General features: G+C 40.8%; 1 protein-coding gene across 1 annotated transcript in view; it reads right to left on the bottom strand.

Moving 5' to 3' along the window:
* Window positions 1-26,415, bottom strand: part of ANKFN1 (ankyrin repeat and fibronectin type III domain containing 1) — a 376,358-nt gene that overhangs the window by 229,457 nt on the left and 120,486 nt on the right. The window contains exon 2 of the mRNA XM_026517400.4: window positions 717-757. The gene's annotated coding sequence lies outside the window, so the exon portion shown is untranslated. The remainder of the gene's footprint in view (window positions 1-716; window positions 758-26,415) is intronic.

The following is a 26,415-nucleotide window of genomic DNA, read 5'->3' as shown; positions in this document are numbered from 1 at the left end:
GCAACTCACCACCATTTGAACTACTTTTGAATAGCTAGAGTCTTTATACTGAATTCACAGCTATCTCGTTTTTTGAATCTGGGTAGTATCAAATTAATCCAGAGACAGATGTAATACTCATATTTCGAACTCCCAGTTTGGACCTGGTGTAATTTTATTTGGTCTTTTAAAATAGGCGGGGTTTCTAATTTGGCTACAGACACTAAGAGTACCAAGAGTAAAGAAACAATGCACAGGAGATTCATCCTAGGAGGAACATGGGTTCACAGAGTGGTTGCAATGCAGTACACACAGGAAGGCATTGTTAAGATAACTACCATGCTATTAAATATGAAACAGCCTGTGACTGTGAAGAACAACTGAGCAAAGAGCAATGAATTAGCCATTTGAGAGAACCTGAATATTCAAATGTTTCGTGTCACGTGATCATCACGTCTAGAAGAATACCATCTAAATTTTCCTCCTCACTTTTTTTCTGATTTTTTAGATACAACATAGTAGCAGCCATGATTGGGTTCAATCTGCTTCCCAAACGGCTGGTGAGATGCTGCACGATGCTAGACAGACCCACAGCGTCTGTGGCAGATTCACACTGTGGCTACATTTGTTGAGCCCGACTTTAAAGAGGCAGCAATGTGAGATGGGAGCCCGAAAGAGGAGGTTTGAGGAATTACAACTGAGAAGTTGGTATCATTTCAAGAAGGAAACGTACTTACATTTTGCTGCAAGTAAAATGCCTGTCTTTAAAGGGCAGCTTCTGAAACAAAGGGGAAAAAGAAGTGTGTTAAAAAAAATGTTGAGTAACCCATTCCAACTGAAAAAGGCATTGGATTGCCTTTGAAGGTACATCTGCTGACTGAAAACATGGGGAGCCTGGAGCTGAAAACATTGTAATTGGGAGAAGTAGCCCACAGAGCAAACATGGAAGTCAACTGCCCTATCTCACTGCATGCTCATCTCCCTGCCCTAGAACATCCTAGAATTTCGAGATCCCTTGATGCTCACTCTGTCTCCCATGCCTGGTCCTGGGGAGAGAGAAATAGGAGGGGCCTAGTTGCCTAGTTCAATGGCTTAGACTCAGCATTCTCTTGCTTCTGGTTCGTATTGACATTGCACCTCATTCTCATAGGCCCTGTTCTGACACATTATTCCATTAAATTAAACTCCTCCTAAAAATTATGATCTTCTCAATTCATGCTTATTTGGGTAAGTGGACACGTTTTCTTTTCCAAGAAGTAAAAAGCTTTTCTGGGGAGTAGTGGAGTGGCTTGAAATCAATGCCAGGTTTTTCCTTATTCAAGATGGCAGTAAAAGAAAAAACAATTGCACCGTGCCTATGCTGGGAAGGAGTGTGCCAATTGTGCAGACAGTTTGTTCAGTGTGGCAGCCCACCAGACAATTCAGCTTACTTCCAAATCCTTTTTTTTTGGGGGGGGGTGGGGAGATATATTGTGGTTATATCCAAAGGGGTCCTTTTCAGGGTAGTAGATTGAATTGGGAATGGCAAGTAAGTCCCCATGATTGATATGAACAATCCGCATGCTGAGATTCACATGATTCCAGGTCACCTCTACGACTGAACATTCAAGTCATAGTGTCCTCAGACCTACAGAAAGATCTTGCCATGCCACCCACATGGATCTGGATAAGTCAGATTAGTCACTTTGGTGAGCAACATTTTCCCAAGCTCTGCCATTTTTTAGTAATAGTGTGACTTTGGCAAATTGACTCAATGCTCTGGGATTGACAGAAATAATAATGTGGCTATTCTAAAGAGCTGTTGTAAGAGTTAAATAAGATAATACATGAGAAATAGTAATGTAAGGCTGGCCTATCTAGTGTTTTACTGTGATTGTTATTACCAGAAGGCCAATTTGGAAAGCCATATTAAGAAGATAGGATAAGTCCATGAAATTGGAGCTAGAAAGGTGGCTATGGAGAGAGTTTTGCTCGGGTAAGAGGTCTCCTCTGTCGGCAATTTGCGCTGTACCATTGTCCCAAATCTCTCTCCCAGATTGTCTCCTTCCACTCTTCATTTCTCCAACTGATGAGTACAATTTGAGTTAGATAAACATCCACGCTGGAATATCCCTAAATGTTTTGGGGAGCCCCCTAACTCCTCATTTCCTATCCACAGAGATGGCTGCGGGTGAGGTTCCTAGATTGACAAATTGTTAAATTATTGAACTACTGGGGCTAGAAAGAATTGGCATAATTCTTCTTTCACAGTTCTTTACACAAGGTAGGTGCTTGATGCATTTTTATTAAGTTGACGTTTCTAGATGGATCCTATGGTGTAACTCAATAAGATGTCCTATGCGTCACTGACTGGAAGCAGTTAGGAACATTGCTCTGACATACAACGCCCACCCCACCTCTCCTCCAAACCAAAAAGTATACTGAAAATTCTTCTGAAATTGTGTGCCCTTCAGTTCCTTTGAGGAACTTGTTGCTAGGAAACAAATTCAGACAGCTCTCACCTGCTGAGGAAAGTTTTTACTACTGCTTCAGATAACAGCTTCTTCTTTAGCCACGAAAGTATTAACAAAGAAAACAGTCTGTTACTTCACAGATTCATTGGACAAGAGCTTTTCATTTGGGCAACAATTTCACAGCAATATCATTGATTACTTTGAAAACTATTCAGAGCTGTCCTTGAGACTACATTATGAAGCTACCTAATGCAATGGTACTGATCATTTTTCTTGGGGTACAAAATAAATAAAGCAATCAAGAACAGTGTGGGTGGTAGTGAGGTTTTACAGACCACAGAGGAACATAAAAGCTTGCTTTAGCTTTTCTAAGCTTATTTCCACAATAGAAAAAGAAAAACCTGAATTCTTAAAGAAGAAAGAGAGCCCTTAAAATTATTAATTAACTCATTTGCTAAATGTGTATTCAGTGCCTGGTTACGTGCAGCACACTGTGCTAGGCTCTAAGAACACATTGCCTGCTATCATGATAATGCCTGTCTGGTAGGGGAGACAACTAGACATTTTGGAGGGATTGCACGATGATGTAATGCAAAATTACAGGCTAGTGAGTGAGGAGGGGAGGTGGCCTTTGATGATCCGTCTAGAAAGAGAAATCAGGGAAGTCTAATTGGGGGAATGTTGGGATAATATCTGAAGAAAAATTCATATTTAATAAAAATGACTGTTAACATTGCTGAGTCTTAATGCATCAGGAACTGTCCTATGTGTTTCTGATTCACCTGTTACTCCTAACCACCCTAGGAAGGAACTAGTCCCACCTCAGGGTAGGAGTTAAAAAGGCAAAGGGACATCATCAAGGGCACGGGCCCTGGAATGGGAGAAACTGGCTCCCTTAAGGGACTGACAGACCAACAACACTATTTGCCTTATTTTGCACACTCTTCTGCAAAATCCATTCTTCCACCATGGAAGGAGTCCTTAAAGAATCACAGATGGGGCTCTTCTGATACCAATCCCAGTAACTCAAATTACAGAAGTCTTGCCACATCTCAGGGAGATGCAAGGTCCATCTTGGCTCTCTCCTCTGAGCCACACCCACATAGTACCAGGCCAGCATCTCTGGGTCATGGTCACACATGGGCCTGATTCAGGAGACAGGTCCACATGGAATGGCCCATGTCCAAAGCTCTTAGATCTCCTTGTTAGGAAACCAGATTCCTAGGCTCTGATGATCACTGAAGTCTGTCAACTGATAGTCCTGGAGCAACTGATCTCTAGGCCAAAGTATTCAACCGAGGGATTCTATGTACCACCTATTTATCTCAACTTCTTACCCTGGTTCCTGTGGCTCATCCCATCTGGCTATGATCTGTAACCTACAATTGACACTCTATTAAAAAACAGACTACTTAGTAATTTCAAAATGTTCTATGCTGACTGAAGTATCTGGTTTGAGTTGCCAGCTATCTAAAGTTTTCACGACATGCAAAAATTGCATCAATGCAAGTGTAATTGTTTAAATAATGTAACATATAGAACTTAATCTCCTATATATCTCTTCTTCTCTATAAGGCACAATAAAAATAAACTAGTTCCTACATGTCTAAGATTATAAGTTTTGAGATGATGTGGCTACCACTTTCTTATTCCGAATATTGAACAAATTTTATTTTACGTTAATTTTACCTATTTGCTTGATGCTATGGTAGGAATACTTATTCTCTATTTCACATATTCCCAGGAGTGCTAGGAAGCAACAGTTTTTTAAATTACCTGGAAAGTTAATTTAAGAATAAACAGAGGCCAATACCAACATTCTTGTAGATATGTTTCCTTGGGCAAGGGAAACAAAAGTAAAATTAAATTATTGGGACAACACCAAAATAAAAAGCTTTTGCACAGCAAAGGAAACCATCAACAAAATGAAAAGACAACCTACTGAATGGGAGAAGACATTTGCAAATGATATATCTATAAAGAACTTATAAAACTCAATACCAAAAAAACAAATAATCTGATTAAATAATGGGCAGAGGCCCTGAATAGATATTTTTCCAAAGAAGACATACAGATGGCCAACAGACACATGAAACAATGCTCAACATCACTCATCATCAGGGGAATGCAAATCAAAACCACAATGAGATATCACCTTACACTTGTCAGAATAGCTAGAATCAAAAAGACAAGAAATAACAAGTGCTGGCGAGGATGTAGAGAAAAAGGAACCCTTGTGCACTCTTGGTGGGAATGTAAATTCATGTGGCCACTGTTGAAAACAGTATGGAGGTTCTTCAAAAAATTAAAAATAGAAACACCATATGATCCAGTAATTCAACTACTGGGTATTTAGAAAGAAAATGAAAACAGTAATTCAAAAAGATATATGGACCCTGTGTTTATTGCAACATTATTTACAATAACCAAGATATGGAAGAAACCCAAGTAACCTAAGTCTCCATCTATAGATGAATGGACAAAGAAAATTTTATATATATACATCTATACAGAGATGTATATAGATGTGTATATAGAGAGGTGTGTGTGTGTATATATACGGAATATATATACAATATATTTATAAACATTGTTCAGCCTGAGAAAGAAGGAAATCCTACCATTTGTGATTTGTGACAACATGGACTGGGATGGACCTTGAGGGCATTACAGTACATGTAATAAGTCAGAAAAAGTATCCATCAGCAGAAGAATGGATAGAGAAGTGGTACGTACGTACGTACACACACACACACACACACACACACACAAACACACACACGGCTATTACTCCACCATAAAAAGAAAAATGCAGTCTTGCCATTTGCAACAACATAGATGGACCTAGAGGGTTTTATGCTAAGTGAAATAAGTCAGACAGAGAAAAACAAATACTATATAATCTCACTTATATGTTGAATCTAAAAAAGAAAAGAAACAAAAAACCTAAAAAAGCAGAAAGAGACCCATAAATACAGAGAACATTCTGATGGTTGCTAGAGGGGAGAGGGTTTCAGGGGATGGACAAAATGGGTGAAGGGGAGTGGGAGGTACAGGCTTCCAGTTACAGAATGAATAAGCCATGAGGATAAAATTTTGTTATAGCATAGGGACTGTAGTCAATGGTATTGTAACAGAGCAGAAAAAAAAAAAAGAATGAACTGATGCAGGTTTTATATAAGGTAGAATATGCCAATTCTCAGGTAATAATAATATGTTATACATGATGGACCGCCTCTTCACTTTGATCAAGTATTCTTTAAAACCTGAGACTATGTGCTACAGGCACAGGGATCTGATGTTGACTTCGAGAGCCTCTGCCCATGGCTCCCACTCTGGAGGTAGAGGCAATGGTATCAGACGGCCATGAGTTGGAGTCTTGGTTCTTCCACTGACTTCCAGTGTGACATGCTGCCAGTTATTGAACGTTACGCTTTTTATGCCTATGAAAGCACACAAACACCAGCTTTTGTGTATCTCGATGCCTTTGTCTATAAAATGCAAATAAGGGTAGCACCTGCACTTCCTCTGAGATTGTCATGCTTTTTAGAAGAATATGCATATAAGTACTTGGCAGACTTTACCCATTTTAAGTGTTTCACATATGACAGTTATGATTATCTTTATTGAGTCCAGACTGAAAATTTACCAAGAATTACACTTTCCGTTTGGATCAAAATATTCTGCACCAGTTCCCTAAATGGTTACAAGAAAACATCATCTCCAACTTCTGTGTCTGACTTAAAGTAGGCGCCTCTTTAAAAAGTCATAGTCAATTGGCTTTTCATCATTCTTTTTTTTTACAAGATTTATTTATTTGAGAGTGAGTTGTGTGGTGGGGAGGGGTGGAGGGAGAGGGAGAGAGAGAATCTCAAGCTGACTCCCCATTGAGCGTGGAGCCCGACATGACATGGGGCTCGATCTCACAATCCCGGAGATCATGAACTGAGCTGAAATCAAGAGTTGGACGCTTAACCAACTAAGCCACCCAGGTGCCCCAGTTTTTCATGATTCTTAATAATTTTGCTCACAGTAGTTTTTAAATTTTTTCCCACTCGTGTTTTAAGAGTTTTGTAAACATTTCTATTTCTCTTTGGTATTGGAATTCCACTGGTTTTTTTTTTTTTTTCTGTTTCTAGTCTTGACTCTGCCTTTACCAAGACCTCAGCAAACCCTTCCATAGGCTTGCCATATTTACTTACGAATGGCTTCTTGTGTTTTGAGTTTTTCTATCTTTTTAACAAGATACAAGATACAAATAACAATTTAACTAAATTTAAAAAATTTAGTTAAAGAAGCAATTTTTATTACCGAAAATTTGGAAAATACACAAGTTTACAAAAATGAATTGAAAGAGTTCACAACCTCACACGTTTATTCTGAAGTATATAAAGAAGTGAACATCTTGCCTGACTCTCCAGCCCCATTTTCCAGAGGTAATTACTGTCAGTAGTGTGCTAGGGTATCATTCGGAACTGTTTTTTATGCTTATGAAAGCAAACATACATACACACATACATAAAAGTGTATACCTATCTACGCATGTTGTTAAAATGTTTTCAACAAAAACAAGGTCATGCTGTGTAATTCTCTATACTATGCTTTTTGTTCTCTTACTAGTATTTTTTGTGGAGCTATATTCCAAGTTGGTATATACAGATCTCACTTTTTTAGTGGCTAAATAGGAATCCCTTAATGGACACGCCCTAATTTATTTAACCAATTCCATATTGACTGATGAACACCTAAGTTTCTTGTGATTTTTGCTGTGACAATGAGCTTGCAATGAGAAAACATTTTGAACATTAGTTTTCAGATTTATGCTCTTACACTGTAGGGTAGTTCTTAGAATTGTCAATACTTTATAATAGGGTATATGCAGCTTGATATTAGATGGAGAGGCCCAGATTACTCTTCAAGAAGGCTGAACCTATTCACCCTGTACCAACAATAAGATGTATCCTTCATATGTATCTTTCACTTTGCACTCGTAATTTCTATTTCTTTGAGTTTTTCTTCTCCATGTGATAATTCTTCCACCTGAGCTTCAAGATACTTAATTCCATTTTGAGCAACGTTTTTGAGTTCCAAGAACTCTTTCTTTTTCTCAGATTGCTCCTTTGTAATAACTTCCCTAGTCTCCCTAGGAATTTACATAACTTTCTTTTAGAGTTCTTTTTTTTTATTTTTTCCCTTAAGGATACCTCACAGAGAGCCATCTACTCTGATTATGTTCTTCTTTCCCCCTTCAAATGCTGAGTCACTATTAATGCTTTGAGCATTTTCTCTCCCCATGAGATCTGTTACTTGTCTACACACACCCAGACCTCCTGACCCATAATGGAAGAGGGCCCTCAGCACATATGCGGGTAAACTGTGGGGGTCCCTTAAGTAGTAGTGGCTTTGCAAGTGGTAGCAGGTAAAGGAAGAATCTTTTCTTGGTGAATGGGCTAGTAGGTTAGGACCTCTCAACTGAGTGGTTTGGAGAGGTCTCGAAGTTCTCAGGATCCTCCTGGCAAATGGAGATTATGAGTTCTCTTCAAGGGGTGCCTCAGTCAATTTGGCATCTGCCTTAGGCTCAGGTCATGATCCTGGGGTCCTGGGATCAAGTTTCGCATCAGGCTCCCTGCTCAGTGGGAAGTCTGCTTGTCCCTCTCCCTCTGATCCTCACCCCTGCTGATGCTCTTGCTCTGTCTCTCTCTTTCTCTCAAAGGAATAATAAAAAAAGAGTTCTCTTCAAGTTATATTCAATTGATGTAATCTTTAGTTTGGTCCTCCCAAAAACAAAACACAAAACAACAATAATAAATTAAAAAATGACTCCTAAACAATAAAGAAATTTCTATATTGAAGTGAAGTTGACATGTCAGACCAAGTGTATACTCTCATCTTTAGGATAAGGACATTAAGAGACTCACATAAATATGGCACTGGCAGAAAGCATGCCAATAATATGAACTGTAGTCTGTCTTGCATATGGGCATATTTTGGCAAAGTCATTGTATTACACACACTATTCAAATAATGTATGTTAATTATCGATAGCAATGAAGTAGGTGGTCCTTTTTTCAGTCAACAATGTACTTGTTCATGATGTATGTATCAGATATTTAAAATGTATTCTAGGTATTAGATACAAAACACTGACAAAACATAGTGATTATTTTATCACTATGGCATTTGCAGTCTTTCTGTTGCATGAAAGACCTATCAGAAAATGACTCTCCAATTAAAGTGACATGTGGTAACTACTATGATAGAGCTAGGCCTGGGGTACTATACGAGCAGAGGAGATTCTTTCTAAATGAGATTAAGGCAGATTTTTCCAAAGAAGGGTTAAAACAGGTTTATAAAAAAAAGAAGTTAAATGTTAGTTTGGAAAACACTGGGTTAAAGATAGTTAAGTAGGTCTTTCTGCTGTAATCTTTTTCCGAGCCTTTAATAGTTAAATATTTATTACAAATTCCAGGGAGCCAATGGACATTTGAGTCATGTCCCAAATGTATGGGGCTGAAGAACCTTTCTCCCAAACATTCTGAGGGACACATTGGGGATCAATGGCCTCCGTGATCAAAGGGAGTTCGTCTATAGGAGGAGAGTCAGAGGTGAGGCTCCAAGATGAGCTGGAGGAGGCGGGAAAGGTCATTCTCGGCAGAGGAACAGCCTGTACAAAGGCAGGAACAGGGCATGGGCCATGGTGATACTAAGTAGCCCAAAGAGTGAAGCCAAAGAACTTCATGTGACCAAGTACAGAGATAACTAAGAGTCAGTGAGATCATTCCATCCAGGTAAAGGGCTGAACGTCACCCTGAAGTCAAGAGAGGTATTTAACAGTTCTGACACAGGCAGCAGTATGAACGGACCTGCTCTGTCAAAACCATCACGCTGGTAACAGCAGAGCTGTACACTCAGTGAAGTCAGCTTGGAGGAAGGAAGAACAGGCAGGGGGAGTTCTGGAATTAACCGGTGTCCTTGCTGAGGGAATGAGCTGGGGGAGGGCCTTCTATTCCCCAGAATATATTACTGAGTTTTCACATGCAACACTGGCTAGACCTTGGGGAGATGGTGTGGGAGTGACATTCTGCTATAGAAGAAAGTGAGGGGAACTGAATTCCTACGTGAGAGGAGGGCACCCTGTGGAGCAGCAGGGGGCTGATGTCTTACAGAAAAAAGAACAGTGAGAAATTCCTGCTAGCTGGGAAGATGGAGGGCCTGGAATGACAGGGATGCTTACAATTCAGTCCTAAACTAGTCACTGTTCTGCAGTGGTGTTAGACTCCTCCATTGTCCCAGTCTTCAAATGGGACCCCAAGCCAGATGTGGCTGTGAGAATGTCCTCTCCTGGGGTCTGGCAGATATTTACAGCATGGGGCTTATGTCACTGTCCTCACCTTGTCACCTCCTACCCTTTCTTTTTATATTTTCCTTTTTTATTCCCCTCTTCTTTTACCACATCTTACAGCAAAATCTTTCATTTTCTGAGGTTAATTTCTTTGACTGGAATTACCAGTGAACTTAATTTTTATGTGGGATGCTGGATTCCTGAAGTGCTGGTGCCTAGACTGTTCAGGCCTGACTGCACAAAGGTCAGTATAGAGATCCTCTTGCCTGGTATCACTCTTCACAGATGCGTAAACTGAGGTGTGGAGGGCTGTAGTGCTTTGGTTTAGGAACAGAGCTACTTAGATCTTTTGGCTCCTGGTTCTGATTTTTCTAGCAGAGCACACTGTCTAGGAAGTCATCTCTTTCTGATTAACTGATAATAGTCTCTAGAAAGGTTCCCGATTTCTGTACTAGTGGCTTCAAGGTAATAACACTGCTAGAACAGAAAAGCAGAATACAAGCTATTTCCCTAAGGGCTCACTCCAAGAATGTCTTAAAACTTCAGTTATGCTCAGATCTTTCCTCTACGACATTATTAAAATACTCTCTGGCTTGGAATATTTTCTACATCTAAACACCTCTTTTCAAATTTTGATCTTCTGTCAGCTGACAATACAGACTCAGAGAACCCTTTCATGTCTCATAGGCTACTGTCCAAACCCTATAATTAAATAATGAATTTCTAAGGATTAATTATTTACATGTCAAAGAGAGGATTTTTGTGAGGAATGAAGTATCTTTCAAATCTGCTGTAGAGAATATGAAAGCTGATCAATGGCCAGTGTTTACATATCTAGCCATCAATTTTAATGAAACATTTCCTTGAAGTCACAAAAAATCATAAAGTCCACATACATAAAATCTAAAAATTGCACTGAAGTTCTTTCTTATAAAACTGACCTCAATTGACACTGATCTAAAACTCTTCCAACAGGAGAGCCATGGCTCAAATTCCTGTGAACTGGAGCACGAACCCGAGCAACTTCTTAGTCACTTCTTATCCTCTCCAGTGTCTAGCAGAATATTCAACACATGGAAGCTCTTCAGTAGTTAGTGGTTAAAGGAATAAACCTCCAGGCTTTCCCGGCCAACAAGATCCTGTCTGGCCAGCGGCCTCTCACACCCACGCCACCCATACCTACGCCCAGGACAAGTTCCGTAATTCGTGGGGCTCAGTACAAACATGAAAAGGTGGGGCTCCTTGTTCTAAAATGATCAAGAACTTCAAGACAGTGATGACAGGGCACTAAGCGAAGCATGAGGCTCTGTGAAACTGTAGCAGGTGTCTGCCCATGGAGCTGGCCCCGTCTGGGCCCAGCCAGCTTCTCAGCTTTCTGTTTCCTTCATGCCTGGTACCTCCTGGGCCAAGTGAAAACTCATTCTTAAGCCTCCCTAGCCTCTTCTTTCCTGTCTCAGTCAGAACCTTCTCTCCCTTTCCTGGTGCTTTCTGGACCCCTATTGTAAGGTGAGAAAGCTCACTTCTGTCTTTGCCTTCTCAGTCCAACTGCTCACCTGAGTAGAAATGAGGCTTTTCCACCTTCACACTGGCCTCCAATAGGGGCCACTGTTGTTTCTACTTTCAAAGCAAATTCTATCTGCGCTTGAGCCCTAGTGGCTCCTCCAGACGCATGTTTTACGCTGCTCTTGTTCCACATAATTGCTGGCACCCTATTTTCCCATTCTATCCCTCACCTCAGCTGTTCCCCACGTCCCATGTCTGCCTCCCATGGACTCCAACATGGAGCCCTCAGCTTTCCCTTGCCTCCCATCTTTCTTGGTATTTGTAACGTGTGCATGTGTGACCCATCTGACTCCCTGACCTCAGTTCAATGACTTCCACAAGGCTGCCAGTCACTCACTGGCATATCTCAAACCTCATTATTACCTGGAACTATTTCACTTGTAAGATGTATATTCTAATCACTGGACAACTTGAAAAATACAGAAGGCAAAAACAAAAACAAATAACATCAGAACCAATCAACCAAATAAAAAACAACCACAGCTTTATCATTCAAAGGCACCCACTGTTAGAATTTTAGAACCTCTCCAACACCAGTCTTTTTTCTATGCATAGAAAATTGAAAATGGAAGAGTTGTGATGAGTCTTGTCTACAAAAACAGGGGATGTTGATCTCATCTGGGGTACCAGATTAGGGCTGTTTATTAGGAAGGGTTATTTAAGTGGAAATTTAGAAGCTGGGATGGAGCAGCTTACTGAGAGGGAGAAAATGGCACAAGCTGATACAAAGATCCTGAGGTAGGAAAGAGCATGTCTTGTCTGGAGACCTAAAAGAAAGCCACTAAATAAGAACAGGGTGAGATGAATTACTGGGGTTCAAATCCCAAATTATTTACTATAGCCTCAATTTTTTTGTCTGTAAACCAGAGATGGTATTAGCCTTCCCCTAGGATTGTTGGAAAGATTGAATGTGTTCCTCTCTGGAAAGCACTTAAAATAGCACTGGCACATAGTAAAGCTTTCTTAAAACAGAGGGATAATGTAGACAGACTAGTCAATGTGGAGAAGGAGAAATGTCTCTTCTGCCCCCACCATGTTCACCTGGAGGAACTTCTATACCCACACCCATGAGTGACAGATATCGAATAAGCACATCTAGTTTCTCTTCACTCTCTTCTCTGACCAGGAAGAGGCTAACTTCCTAGACCGTGTGAAGCTAGATGTCCACCAGGCCGTGCTTCCACACTGGGCCATGGCCCTCGTGTGCCTAGAGTTCCAGGGTGCTCTGTGAATGCTGCAAGGCAGGTGTGTGCTCTCTCAGGTTCAGCTGGACTGGACAGGTGAAGTCTGTGAATCTGACGCCAGGGACAAGTCACTTCAGTTCAGTGGAGGGTGGTGGGAAGCCATGGCTTGGCTTCTCCAATGAAGCTTCCTACTTGTCCTACATTTTAGATTTATTGGACATTTCCCAGCTCTCAATGAAGTTGATACTTTGATACTTTTTTAGTGAGGAAGAAGAAGTGAAGGGCTAGAATCCTGATCCCTAGCACATTAGTACACTGTCTAGAAACCTTAAAATTAAATACAAACATCTGGAGAACAAAGGACTTAGACATAAGACCACAGATCTCAGTACAGCCATTGTGACGATAGGCTTTCGCATGAATGGGCAGTGCCAGCCGTGGTTTCTGACTTGTTTTGGTGTCACTGGCTTGCAGTAAATTGCTGCTGAGGCCAATAATGGATGATTTGGACTTTAAGTAGCCAAAAATATAAAGTAAAATAAAATAAAATAAAATAAAATAAAATAAAATAAATCCAGCTAGATTCCATCCAGGGTAGAGAGAATGAGAGTGAGCGCTCTGGCCTTCAGGGTTCGTGCCAGGCACTGGGTGGGAACACGGCTCAGCTGATCGAACCTGGGTCCTTTTCATTTTGTTTGGAATCGCACAGGCCCGAGGGGGACTGTGGAAAGACTGGTTTCCTGATTCATGTGGCTTGCCCACGACCCCCTGGGACTCCCTACCAATGGTCTCAAATTGGCTTCTTTTCCATAAAGCTTATGTCTTAAATAAGATATAATTTCTTAAATCCATATTTGATCATGATATGGATTTAAAAGATCCAGGCCCAAATGATGGTTCAACAGGAGTGTGGCCCCAGGTTCATTTCTTCAGGAATCTGGCTAGGAAGTTTATTTAAAAGGCTGTTTTCTTGAACTATCTGTGTCTGGGATAGATGAGGTGTAAGGAAGATGGAGTTGGGTTAAAGTATAGGCTGTGATCTCGCATTCAGCTATTGGAAATGAAAGAAAATGAAGAAAGTTGCTATGACAAAGTGGAAGGAAAAGAGTTACTTCTTTAGGGGAAATGCAGAGATTTTAGAGGCTAGGTTGGACAGATACAAACCTAAAACATTTTAAATGCTCTTAAAGTTGGGAGTCAGAAAAGAGGCATGACTGAGGCTTTAAAAATCCAACAAAAAATTAAAGAAAGAGAACAAAGGAGACTAATGCCCCAGAGGATGCCCAGATGTGGGGGACCATGAGAAGCTGCTTGAATGGAAGGATGGGAGAGTCATGATAGATGCTGTGACATCTGCATAGGACTATGAGGGAAAACCAGGAATCTCAGGACGGAAACCTGCAGCGACTATTTCAGTATCGCCAGAGTAACGCAGTTGTTGAAGTGATGAAGCAGATGCAATGGGATGCCATTAGAAATAGAGCACATCAGTCCTTAGTGGACGGTTCAAGGAGAAGGACAGAGCCAGCCTTAAGTGAACTATACCCTGACCCCCAAGGGAACATCTGGCAATGCCTGGAGATATTTTTTGATGATCATGATTTGGGGAGGGGGAGCTATTGACCACTAAACATCTTACAATACACAGAACAGCCCCCATAACAAAGAAATACCCAGGCCAAAGTGTCAGTAGTGCCGAGACTGAGAAACTGCCTTAAGGAAAGCCAAGGTGGGCTACAACATTTGAGTCTGGATGGTGTCCGACGCTGAGCCAAAGAGTTATACAACTTGGAGACCTAGCCATGAACAAGGTTTTTTTGAACTATGGATATTTTGGCAGCTTCTGAAATCACTAACTTCACATATCTTATTAAGGAGGATCTCAAAGGACAAAATCTAGAATACTATCATAAAGAAAACGAATGGGGCTGAAAGCAAAGAGAAAGAGAATGGCAGGAAGACGCTGTGATCCAGCCAAGGGTATTAGCACCACATATGGAAAAGGTAGGGAGCCAAGTTAGGAAGCATATTACACTTTTAAAAACAGCTGAGTTTGTTTGAAAAGAGTGGAGAAAGAGAAAGGCAAATATAACACTAGAAGCATTTGCTACTGCAAGAGGGATAAGGTGACAGAGATGAATGTTCTTATTACCAATGAAGTAGCATAATTCGCTTAGAGTCTGGAGGTTTAAAAATTAAGCAAAGGCAAGTTTTGGGGGAAGAGCTCATGGTAAAAGATGTCTTTACCACTTGAGTATGCAAGCTGCAGCTGCATCATCAAGTCTTAGGGGATCTGTTGAGGGCAAGTGCTTAGTAAGAGAAATATGCAAGCAAGAAAGCTGTATCATTCAGAGATAGGTCCACAGCAGTGGTTCTCAAACTCGGCATGCATTAGAATCACCTGGAGGGCTCATCGAACGCAGATTTCTGTGTCCTACTCCCAATGATGCTGATACAACAGATCTCAGTGGAGCTTGAGAATCTGCATTTCTAACAAGCTCCCAGGTGATGCACCCATGCTGCCACATTTAGAGAACCAGTGGTGTACAGAATTCCAGGGCAGGAAGCAAAGATACCACTCACTGGGATCCTGCAACAGATGGAGAAATACAAAAAGCAAAGCAAGACATTGAGATCCTGGGGAAGGCACAGCCCTTGTTTAAACAGGTGCCTCTCCCTCATGAACACCTTGTTCCAAGAGGGAGAAGCTGAGTCATTCTAAAGAGCCACCCAGGATTCAGCGCTGGGGAGAGGGGCCAAACGTGGGGCTCAAACATGGATTGAAAATTAAAAGGATACACAGCATAGAACAGAGACACAAGAAGACCTGGAGATGAAAGCCACCACTGAAATTTCTTAATTTTATGAGTATAGGAGTGTCTCAAATGCCAGTCTCAGAGAGAAAACAAGGTGTATAGGCAGATTTCCTTCTCCCACCTTGCCTCCAAGGGTACAGGAAGCACGGCGTTACAAAGAATTCCTTCCTATCTCTTGGCACAAAATCTCTATGCTCAATTGTTTATGCTCCCTGGTCATGAATTCTAGATGGGCATTCTTACAAAGCTGAGGCCAAGAACACTTTCTTTTTTCTCCAAATTTTTCTGTGAATCCTTCTCCCCAGACAACACTTAGCATTCTGCTATGATCCATGGCTGATAACCACAATGTGGGTCCAATATTTTATATCCCATCTGCCTCTGTTGTTCTCTGTGTATATTTTCTTTCTGCAGGAAACTGGATCAAGTAATCAGATTCAGGCACCAAACTCCTTCCTAAGCTGCTCTAACCAGTAAGAGATGGTTTAATTAAACCATGATGCATCTGTCTACTAAGAGACTATCATATAACCATCAAAAAAAAACCCCAACTTTATGAAGAGTTGTAATTACATCAAGGAAATGCTTATGGTATAATGGTAAATGAAAATATAATAACAGAATTGAATATATAATATCACAATTACATGAACACATGAAAGCAAATAACATACTATTCACTGATGAAACTATAGATGGAACTATATCAGAATGCATACTGAGGTCACTGTTAAGTGGTAGGATTTTTCTCCAAAGTTTTTCATTATTCATTTGAGTGTTACATATAACAGAAATAATAAACTTCATCAATTTTAAGTATTTTAATGCCAGTACTAGCATTAGAAAGTCATAGGGAACTTTATTTTTTTAAAACATTTTATTTATTTATTTGGGGGGGGGAGACAGAGAACATGAGGGGGGAGGGAGAAGGGCAGAGTTTGAAAAGGGAGAAGCAGACCCCCTGTTGAGCAGGGAGCCCAATGTGGGACTTGATCCCAGGATCTCAAGATCACAACCTGAGCAGAAGGCAGATGCTTAACTGACTGAGCCACCCAGGTACCCTGGGAACTTTATTTTTTGAAGACAAGAGAAGAAGATAGGTAAATAAATTTCAAAATGATAAGGAAGCTATGAGTGAAGACATGCTTTGAGGTGGTTGAAAGACATATGACTGGAAAAAGGATTTATGAGTGTGTAGCAGGGGGAGGTATACTCCTCTAGTAGGATATTCTTGACATTTTAGGAAGCAGAGATTTGAAATGCAGTCATAGAAAAAAACGTCCAAAAGCTGGGCTGATATTGCTAACCAATTGCAGGAGTGTGAAAGAAAGTTTTAACACTCTATAGATAATAATGAAAATCAACAAAGTTAGGAATTGCTTTAATGAATACCACATGGGAAAACAGAATGAATTGGCTATGAAAAAAATCAGAAATCTCCCTTTGAAAGGATGGCTACAGTATCACTTTCCATTACAAATGAGGAATATAAACACATTGTCAAAAATACACATTGTCAAAAGAATTTGAACAAAAATATTTTACCTTTCTGTCAGTTGACTAGAATAAGTTTAGATTTTAATTTAAGCATCAAGAGACATGATCTAATAGTTTATGAGCAGCTTTGCAGAGAGAAGAAGTGATAAAAATTGCAAACAGATGATATGTAAATAAATATTTGCATCAACTGGTATAAATATTTAGAAGTGCTGACAACTCCCAATTATCTTGTTTTAATTGGTTCACATAGAAACTAATTTTTGACAATTGTATTTGGCCAATTAACACTTCAGTAGCTCAGCTAAGGTCTTTGATCTTAAGAGTGCTTTTGGGGACAAGTCTCTGGGTAATCACCTCTTTGTGTGTTGGAGAAATAAACTCTTCATTCAGTCATGAAAATACAGTGGTCTGTGAGCCTCTTTCTGCAGCCAAAAACATCTTTGTCCAAGAGTATGGAGCCAGAAAGGGTGTAATATTAAATTGTCAAAACCAGTGGTGCCGGGATTGTGAGCAGAAAGGAGAGAAAGGGACAAAGCTCACAGGAGATACTGGACGTGGGCTTTGAAATGTCTATGTCACAACAGTAATTTCCAGAAAGTTATGTGTGATCACAAATAGTGCCTGGTTTTCTGAGAGGGACATCTTAGGTATCATTTTAGAGAAGAAATCAGGCATAGGCTGAAAGTTCATCCATTTCTTGCCCCCCTCCCTCCCAATTTGTATCTCACTAACAGTTTCCTTTGCAAGTTATATACTTTTATTTTTTTTAAAAACTAGATATACCTGTCTAGATTGTGCCTGTCTTATACTCTAAACCAGTATCTTTATTATTTATTTAACCCAATAACTTTTATTGTGTCCCATAGTATGCCCTCATGCTCTTTGCCAACTATTTCTGACTCTCCACCTTCTAAGCACATGGAGGGTTGCTTTCTTGGCTCCTCTGTGGATGAATGAGGTCATATGACTAGTACTAGTTTCAGCAGTTTTATCCCTGTGAAACCAATCTCCTCGATTAAATACCCCATGTTAAAAATCCTAGGCAGGTTTTTCCCTTCTCCTGGCTCGTATAAATAAAACATTAAGTCACAACTATCAGAGATGAATAGAGAATTAGATATCCTGGTTAGCTAAACTTTCGTTTTTCAAAAATAACTTTTGATTAACCAAAGTGCTCATTAACTCTTAACGTTTTGGCACATCTTTGTAAAAGGTATGAATGATTTTCCTAGCTCATTAGTAATTTAATTAACAAATATTTATGTAAAGTATATTACATGTCAGGCACTACGCCAAACTTTCATGGAGTTTACAGTTTGGTAGGGAGGGCAGATGCTGATCACATTAGTACACAGACAAGTGATGGAGAGGAGGATATGGGACCTTATGCCAGCTTATGGTAGGGTGGTCTCATCAGAGCTGAGGAAGCAGAGCTTTGAAGGATGAGCTGGGGCTGACTATGAAAAGAAGGGGACAGTTTTCTAGGCAGAGGACTAGGATGTGTAAAGGCCTGATGGAGGGAATGTGGGTTTGAGGATCAGAGAAAGTGCTGGAAAGGTATGCGGGACATAGTAGGTTTCATTGAGGAATGTACACTTTAAGAGCAATGGAGAGTCAAGCTGTTGAAGGCATTTAGGCAACAGTAGTGGTGGAAAGGCTGGAATGAGTGTGACATGACTCAGGGTACATTTAGGAAGGCTCATTCTTGAGGATGCAGAGAAGGTGGACTGTGGAGCCCCACAGTGGATACACAGGTAGACCCATTAGGAGGTGACTGCAGCAGTCCCTCCCACAGACTGGGGACTCTGGAGAGATACAAGGGGAAGGCCAGCATATACAACAGGAGTTAATCTTTTCGGCAATGTTTCAGAATCTTCTCATGATCCCAGATCACCACTATGACTACTTATCCTCATTAGATAAGAGTATAACTATAGAAAATTGGGATGTCTTCAGACTAGTAGTTATCCTCCTTTTCATCAAAGAATGGAGAAATCAAGCATTGGTTTACTTTTGGTGTTACTGTCCATACATGTGTTTACTTATTCATTCTCAGGTAATCTGTAGCTGGATACTATGCTACAGTAACACATACACACATTAAAGCAAGATGGTACGCTGGCCCTGAAGTCTCTGCAGCCCAGTGTTTTCCAGTTATAGAGTTGCTTATGAGACTACTCAGAAGGGCAAGGAGGAGTTAAATTGAAGAAGCTGGACCTGCTATGTCTTCAACCCGAAGAGTTCTACTTTTACCTGCATTAGATATCGGGGTTTTGTGTAATATTTCATTTTTAAGTGACTTTACCACTAAAAAGAGTCTGACAGCCAGTTTGATTCTTCTCTTCTTAGGATGGAGAAACTGGGGCCCAGGAAAGTGAAGTGACTTGCTCATGTTCAAACAGTCAATTTGTGGTAGGGTCAGAATTAGATCCAAATCTTCTGACTCCACTCCAGTGCTCATGGCTCTTTCTAATATCAAAAGTAAAGTGATACATTTACTTACCTTCTGGATTAAAAAAAAGTCCAGGGGCACCCGGGTGGCTCAGTCAGTTGAGTGTCCAATTTCTGATTCTGGCTCAGGTCATGATCTCAGGGTCGTGAGATCGAGCCCTGTGTCAGGCTCTGCACTGGATGTGGAGCCTGCTTAAGGTTCCCTCTCTCCCCCTGCCCCTCCACTGCCCTCAATACTCCCACTCATGCACACACTCTCTCTCTAAAAAAAAATAGAAAAACAATTCCAGTTCTGGAAATCTGGAAAAGTGGCTGTACTTTTTTCTCTTCCCTGGATGCTTTAACACTGAGTAACAACCACACACCTGTTTGTTCCTCTAGTTAAGATTAAAACTTTTTACAATCCACGTGTTCTGGTAATGCTCACTAAATGTTTGATGATCCGCTTGCCATCATTCATACATTTTTAAAATTCATTTAACAAACACACATTAAATGCTAGGATATGTCAGCTACTACTGGTTCTGGGGATATGAAGTACCATGTGAACATATCGTTTTAGTAGAATATTAAAGAAATGATCATAGACACCTATACACATGAGCACAGAGCCATGGGATCACAGAGGTGAACTTGGCTTAATTGGCTGAGCAACTGGCACTGGCACTGGCACTAGGGTTTCCATATTTACCAAATAAAAACACAGGGCTCCCAGTTAAATCTGAATTTCAGATAAACAACAAGTAATTTTCTTGCTGTAAGTTGTCCCACATATTGCACGGGACATACTTACACTAAAAATGTATTTGTTGTTTATCTAAAATTCAAATTTAACTGGATGTCTTTATTTTTTTTGGCTACCCTATCTGGTGCAGCTGGGCTGACTAGTAGATGAAGTTCCATGGGGTCAGTATGGGAAAGTTACCAAGACACCAAGAGATGTTGAAATTCATTAAGGAGAGGCAAGTGAAAACGCCAGAAAAAGTAAGGATATTTGGGGGTAGAGGTGGGGAGAGAACTTTGGGGGATCAAAGTTGAGTTTGTGATTTCACATTGTTCTGGAAGATCAAGCCAATGTAATGAGAACCAGAACAGAAATGAGGTGTATGACCTTTGCCTACTGGAAAAGAAAAAAAAAAAAAATCACTATTTTCAGAAAATATCCTCTTAAGAAACCCATGAGAATCAGCCAAAAAAATATTGGAATAGATGAGTTCAGTAAGGTCATTAAGTATGAAATAAACATTAAAAAGTCAGTTTTCTTTTGTAACAGCAATAACCAGTTAGAAAATATAATGGGAAAAGATTGCATCTGGAAGACCCTCAAAAATATAAAGCAACTGCACATAAACTACAAAACCATGAAATGTGTTGGGCTTACATAAAAAACAAATTTAACACCTTCAGAGACATAAAAGGAGATGAAAATCTGAGGAACCATGCCGTATTTCTATACAAGAAGACCAAATATTGTAAAGATGTAAATTTTCTCAAAATTTATTTTTAGGACTAATGAAATTATAACCAAGATCTCTGCAGGATACAGAGAGAATCATCAAAAATGATTCTAACACTTACTTGAAAGAAAAAACTAATAAAACCAGCTAGAAAAATGTAAGAGAATGTATTCATGAAGGGGGTCGTTAAACCTACCTGACATTAAAACAGTGCAAAACTACCTTCCTTCCATTAGAGTTGCATTTGGGAAGAAAGAAGCAGAAAAGACAACAGAGTAGAGCTGAGAGCCCAGAAACAGACGCCCTTGTGTCTGAAACACCTACCTACAGCCATGAGAGAAAACACAGATCAGAGAGGAAAGAGAAGGATGGATAAAGACAAAGTGCCTGAGAGTTGGATATCTATTTGACAAACAAATATATTTTTTCCATCTCAGAGGAAACGCTAATTACCAGATGCACTAAATGGTTAAATGTGAAAATTCAACCAAACGGAGGAAAATAAGGGCAAACATTTATCTGATCTTGGGGCTTAAATTATTTTCCATGTGGTTTAAGGGACTTGGAGCCATGTAAATCCAGCCAATCAGGATTCGTCCTTTGCAGTGCGTGTACCGACTGCAGAGGAAGGGGTGCCTGGAAGCTAGTTAGAAAACCATTGGAATAATCTTGGACCAGAGACTTCAGGACTCTTGGCAGTGGGGGAAAGAGAGCAGAAGTATATGGAAATGAAAAGTAGCCTGCCCTGCGTACCATGTGTCTAGACACAAAGGAGTATGCTGAGGATATGTCAGATGTTTCATAAAAGGGTAGTTTTTTTTTTTTTACTAAAACCTATTTTTATTATTCCCACATACAAGACCTCCCCACAATTCAGGTCTTTTAAACTCCCTGCCTAGCATAATCAAATTCAGTGTTTCCCACTTTCTATGTTTTCTTTTCTCAGTCCCTGGAAATATGATATAACTACGTTTCACTGTAATCGATAAAATATTGTACAGTGTGTGTGGAATCAGATATGTCTGTGTTTTTATAAATGCACATTAGAGAGGGACAGGAATGGGACCGAACAAGGCAGACTTGTTCATGCTTTTTAATATAGATATGCTGTACGAAACAGCATGATCTGTCATAAAATGAAAGCTAATATTTGAAAATGAGATTGCAGTCTCTCCATGTTTAAATTGTTTTCCTGGGAGACAAATCTTCTTTCATTTGAACAAACACACACAATTGTTTTTTATGGAGTACTAGGAAATACCCAGCAGCAAAGCTGTGCAGGGGAAGTGTGAGTAGCTGGCTGGCAGCTTGCATGACTTCCACCGATACAATTCTGATCAAGCCACACTTGGACCTGCTCCCAATATCATGCCCAAGTGTCAATTCGTATGACACAATGTGCATGGTCCTGCTGATTGACTACAACTTTTCTCTAAGTATTTAATATTCTATTAGGCACCCAAACAGCTCTTGGTGGTTCAAAGAGAAAAAGGATATCAGGGATCTCCCCTCAGGGTTCGAAGGCACTTGATCCAGTCTGACTGGATCTGACTTTGATTAAATCTCAAGGTCCCACACTTTGCTCCCTAGTTCAATTCCTTGAGTGGGTATAGAGAGGAAATGATCATTTCTTGCATTTACACGCTCCCCAAATGGAGTCATGATTACACATTTTGGATGCCCTACTCAAGACCATATTTTTCTTGTTAAGTACCCACTTTTATTTTAATCAGAGGTAGTGTTAAATATCAAGAGTGGGAATAATTAAAATCCAATGTGATGTGTCTACACACTATTTGTAGGTAATGCTCACGTGTTTGTGTTTCTTCTCTTCACTTTAGTAAGATACGCATGGAAAGATCCAGTGTATGGATGGAGACATATGCCCCGTTACTGAACGGGAGGGGATGAAGCTACAGGCACTCACGAAGCAAAGAGCACAGTGTGCTGACTGAGTCACTCGCTGAGTCTGGCTGCTCCAGAGACGCTACAGTCTACTCTGGGAGAAAGAAATTGGCTCAGAATTATTCTTTTTGTTTTGGACGTAGAGGCATCTGCTTCCTCTGCGTCCTGGGTTTTCACAGAGAGCTAGCTGTTTAAGTAAAGACTGGGTGTTTGACAAGAGGCAAAGCACTGCAGATAATGGCACAGCTGAAGTGAGGGACCTGGAGATGAAGACCAGGAAGGGGGGCGGTGAGGAGTTTCTCTTCCGGTACCATGACTATATGCAATACAATTCTCGAAAACACACTCATCCCACAAACGTTTATCAAGGAGTGACCTGTAGGAGGGAGCTAGGTAGATCCTTGAACAGACAGGGATAAACTAGACAGAGCCTTCAAGGAGCACAGAGTCCAGTGAGGGAGAAAAACATGCTTTCCAGATTACAAATCAGTGCTGTGTTCCAAGCGCCCAGGAGCACCGGAGAGGGCATCCAACTTCCCGGGAGAGCTGAGGAAGGTGCCAATCTAGATGGCAGCGTCTGGAGGCCAAAGGAATATTAGCACTCTCAGGGTAAGCTGTCAACATGAGCTGAGGAACTATTCTCCCTGTACAAACAAGGGAGGCGAAGGGATGCAGTTTCTGCGCAAGCTGCCGTCTGTCCCGTCCCCTCTCATGATGAAACGTCTGCAGCTGTCTGCATGAGGCTCATTCACCGAGGACATAGGTGGACCGGGGGAAGAAGGGGAAGGGTGGCTAGTTCATACTGCTCAGCTTTATCATTCTATTTATGAATGACGGAGTGAAAGATACAAATTCAGTCTCAAACTGTGCTAACTCCAGCTGTGGCAGGTTGAGTAATGGCCCCCAAACATGCCCAGGCTCTAATCCCTGGGCCTGTGAATGTGTTCCCATCATGGTAGAAGGGACTGTGCAGATGGGATTGAGGTAAGGGTCTTGAGATGGCAAGATTATGTTGTATTCTGCAAGTGGGCCCTATGTGATCATAAGGGTCCTTGTAAGAGGGAGGCAGGAGGGTGCAGTAGAAGATGCGACAGCGGGTTAAGGAAGGGGCCACAAGCCAAGTGCCGGTGCTTCTAGAAGCTGAAAAGGCCAGCCCCCAGAAGGAATGCAGCCCTGCTGACACCTTGATTTTAGACTCATGACCTTCAGAACTGTAACAGAATAAATGTGTGCTGTTTTAAGTCTCTAAGTTTGTGATAATGTGTGACAGCCACAATAGGAAACTAATACACCAGGCTCCTCATTAATATGGACAGAAAAGTGGTCTCAAAGCCAGTGAGTTCTTAGAGAGTTTCAACAGACATAATAACTTACATTGGTTGCATGTGATGTTTAATGACGCCTCCTTGAAGTAGAAGGCCGTACTGTGCACATGTGCCTTAAGAGGATACAAAGCTGGCCTGTGTCACCCAGTGGTGACACAGTGGTCACCACTGGGCTATATGAAATCTTAGTTCCATGCTTTTCTCCTGGTGTAGACCATTTCCCTGTGTCTAGGGTGAAGGATGATAAGTCCATCTCCTGTGTCAAATATTTTTTTTCTACAGAAAGTGACCTTAGAGCTCTCTGCTCAGATTCATAGCCCTGCTCCCCTGGGTCACAGGGGACAAAACGTGATGCTTCAGAGCCCGGCACTGTTGGAAGTGCTGACTGACTCCTGGTAGCTCCACGACCCGGATGAGCCACTTCACCTCTCCTGAACTGTAAAATGCTGTAATCACACAGAGCATTCCTGACTCACCGGGCCATTGATAATATACGTGAAAGAGCTTTATAAATTCTATAATGCTATTCAGATGTGAGGAATTATTATTTTTATGTGCTCAAAAAGGCTGGCCCAGCCCCTCTCCCAGGTGACTAAAAAGCATATGTGATTTTATTTGCTCCAATAATTTTATTCTTATTAGTACTTGTTCAGTGTACTATCTGGGCATACACAATGCACAAAGCACTTATTCTTCTGGCTGCAGTAACTACGCCCCTCGCCCTCCAAATTCACCCTTGTAAAAACAAATAAGACTTAGAACACAAAACAAAAGCAAAAAAGGGGGATGGCGGGTGGCATCATTCATGAGAACTGTGTGTCATTGAAAGCACTCACCTGTCACTTTGCAAATGAGCTGCTTTTGAGAGTGGACAGTTCATTCTTTTAACCAAGCAACTCCCTAAAAACACGGATCTGTTGCTCTTTCTTCTCTCTCTCTCTCTCTCTTTTTTTTTTCACTTTAATTTTTAACATGGTTTCCTAACCTTCCACTTCAAGAGGTAAATACAATTCTGGCAGAGTCCTGGTCTAATTTAGTTTATTAGGGCTTTTACTACAAGTTTTTAAGCACTCGCTGATTTTCAAAAACATATTAAAATGGCCATGGCCAATCTCGTAGATTGGTACAAGTCCACATTTCCCAAACGACTTAATAGTCTGCAACTGTGCCAGACAGAGAATGATTTCACCATTCTTTTTCCCACAACCTAAAGGTTGGATATTGTTTTTTAACTCTGTGGTGGGAAGAAGCAGTTTGCTTTGCCACACTGGTCTCCTCCTTAGAATTCCCTCCTATAAGTTTTACAGGCTCCACTGTCCTGGAGGGCACATTAAGTCCCCAAAGAACTTTTTGTAGGCCATTTCTGGGACTACCTGCCCTGCCCTGGTCTGCTCTTAGAAGGTAGAACTCCTAGGAATTTTTCCAAAGTTTGGTATTTTGGGCAGGGGGATCAGAAAGGTTATGGAGACCCAGTCCTATAGAAAGGTAATTAAAATCAGGATTTATGTCTCTAATTTCTCTCCCCTTCCCTTTCTCCATATCTTTTCCAATTGCCAATGAGAAATTCGGCAAACATTTTTGTAAAACAAATGAATGGATAAATATTTTAGTACCTTCTACTGCCAGGCTCAGTGCTTGAACACTGGATTATGGAGGCAAACTCATAACCTAGTGGGGGGGGCACATCAATATACATGGAAGATATAACACTCTGGGGTGACAACTGGGGTGAGAGTTTTGGTCAGGTCCCAAGGAGATGTAGTTAGCCACACAGTCCGAAATTGAGGAAAACAAAGATGGGGGATTCCCCGAAAGAGTGAAACTACTACACAAACACTGTGCCTGAGATTCATGCTGCATTTCTGACTCGCAGGTTGTTATTTTATTTCCATCTGTTAAGCTTCTGCATAGTCCAGAGAGCTGCTGTTTGACGTCTATGAAAGGCAGCAGAGCCCTTTGATATTCTTAACAGCTGGAGTGAGGTTCTGCTTTGAGTCTGACTACAAGTAGTGAACTCACCTGGGGTCAGTCACTTCATTGCTAAACTAAGCCAAAGAACACAGGGTCTGTCAATCTCTCAGGGCTGACCTAAGAATCAAATGAAATCATGAGAACAACCATTTATATGAAAATGTGTATGAAAATTTCTAAAATGACATTGAAGTGTGTCTGGGTGGCTCGGTTGGTTAAGCGTCTGCCTTCAGCTCAGGTCACGATCCCAGGGTCCTGGGATAGAGCCCCACATCAGGCTGCTTCTCCCTCTCCCTCTGCCCCATTGCCTGCTGCTCCCCCTGCTTGTGTTCTCTCTCTCTCTCTCTCTCTGAAATAAATCTTCAAAAAAATATGAAATGACATTGAAGTATAGAGGATTATGTGTATGTCACCTAAGTAATTATAGCTACAAATATAATGAAGTGGTTTTGAATAGCCAAATCAAAGT

This window comes from Ursus arctos, unplaced genomic scaffold (genome assembly GCF_023065955.2).
Source record: "Ursus arctos isolate Adak ecotype North America unplaced genomic scaffold, UrsArc2.0 scaffold_24, whole genome shotgun sequence".
In the NCBI taxonomy this organism is placed as follows: domain Eukaryota; kingdom Metazoa; phylum Chordata; class Mammalia; order Carnivora; family Ursidae; genus Ursus; species Ursus arctos.
This window is presented reverse-complemented; position numbering and strand designations above follow the sequence as displayed.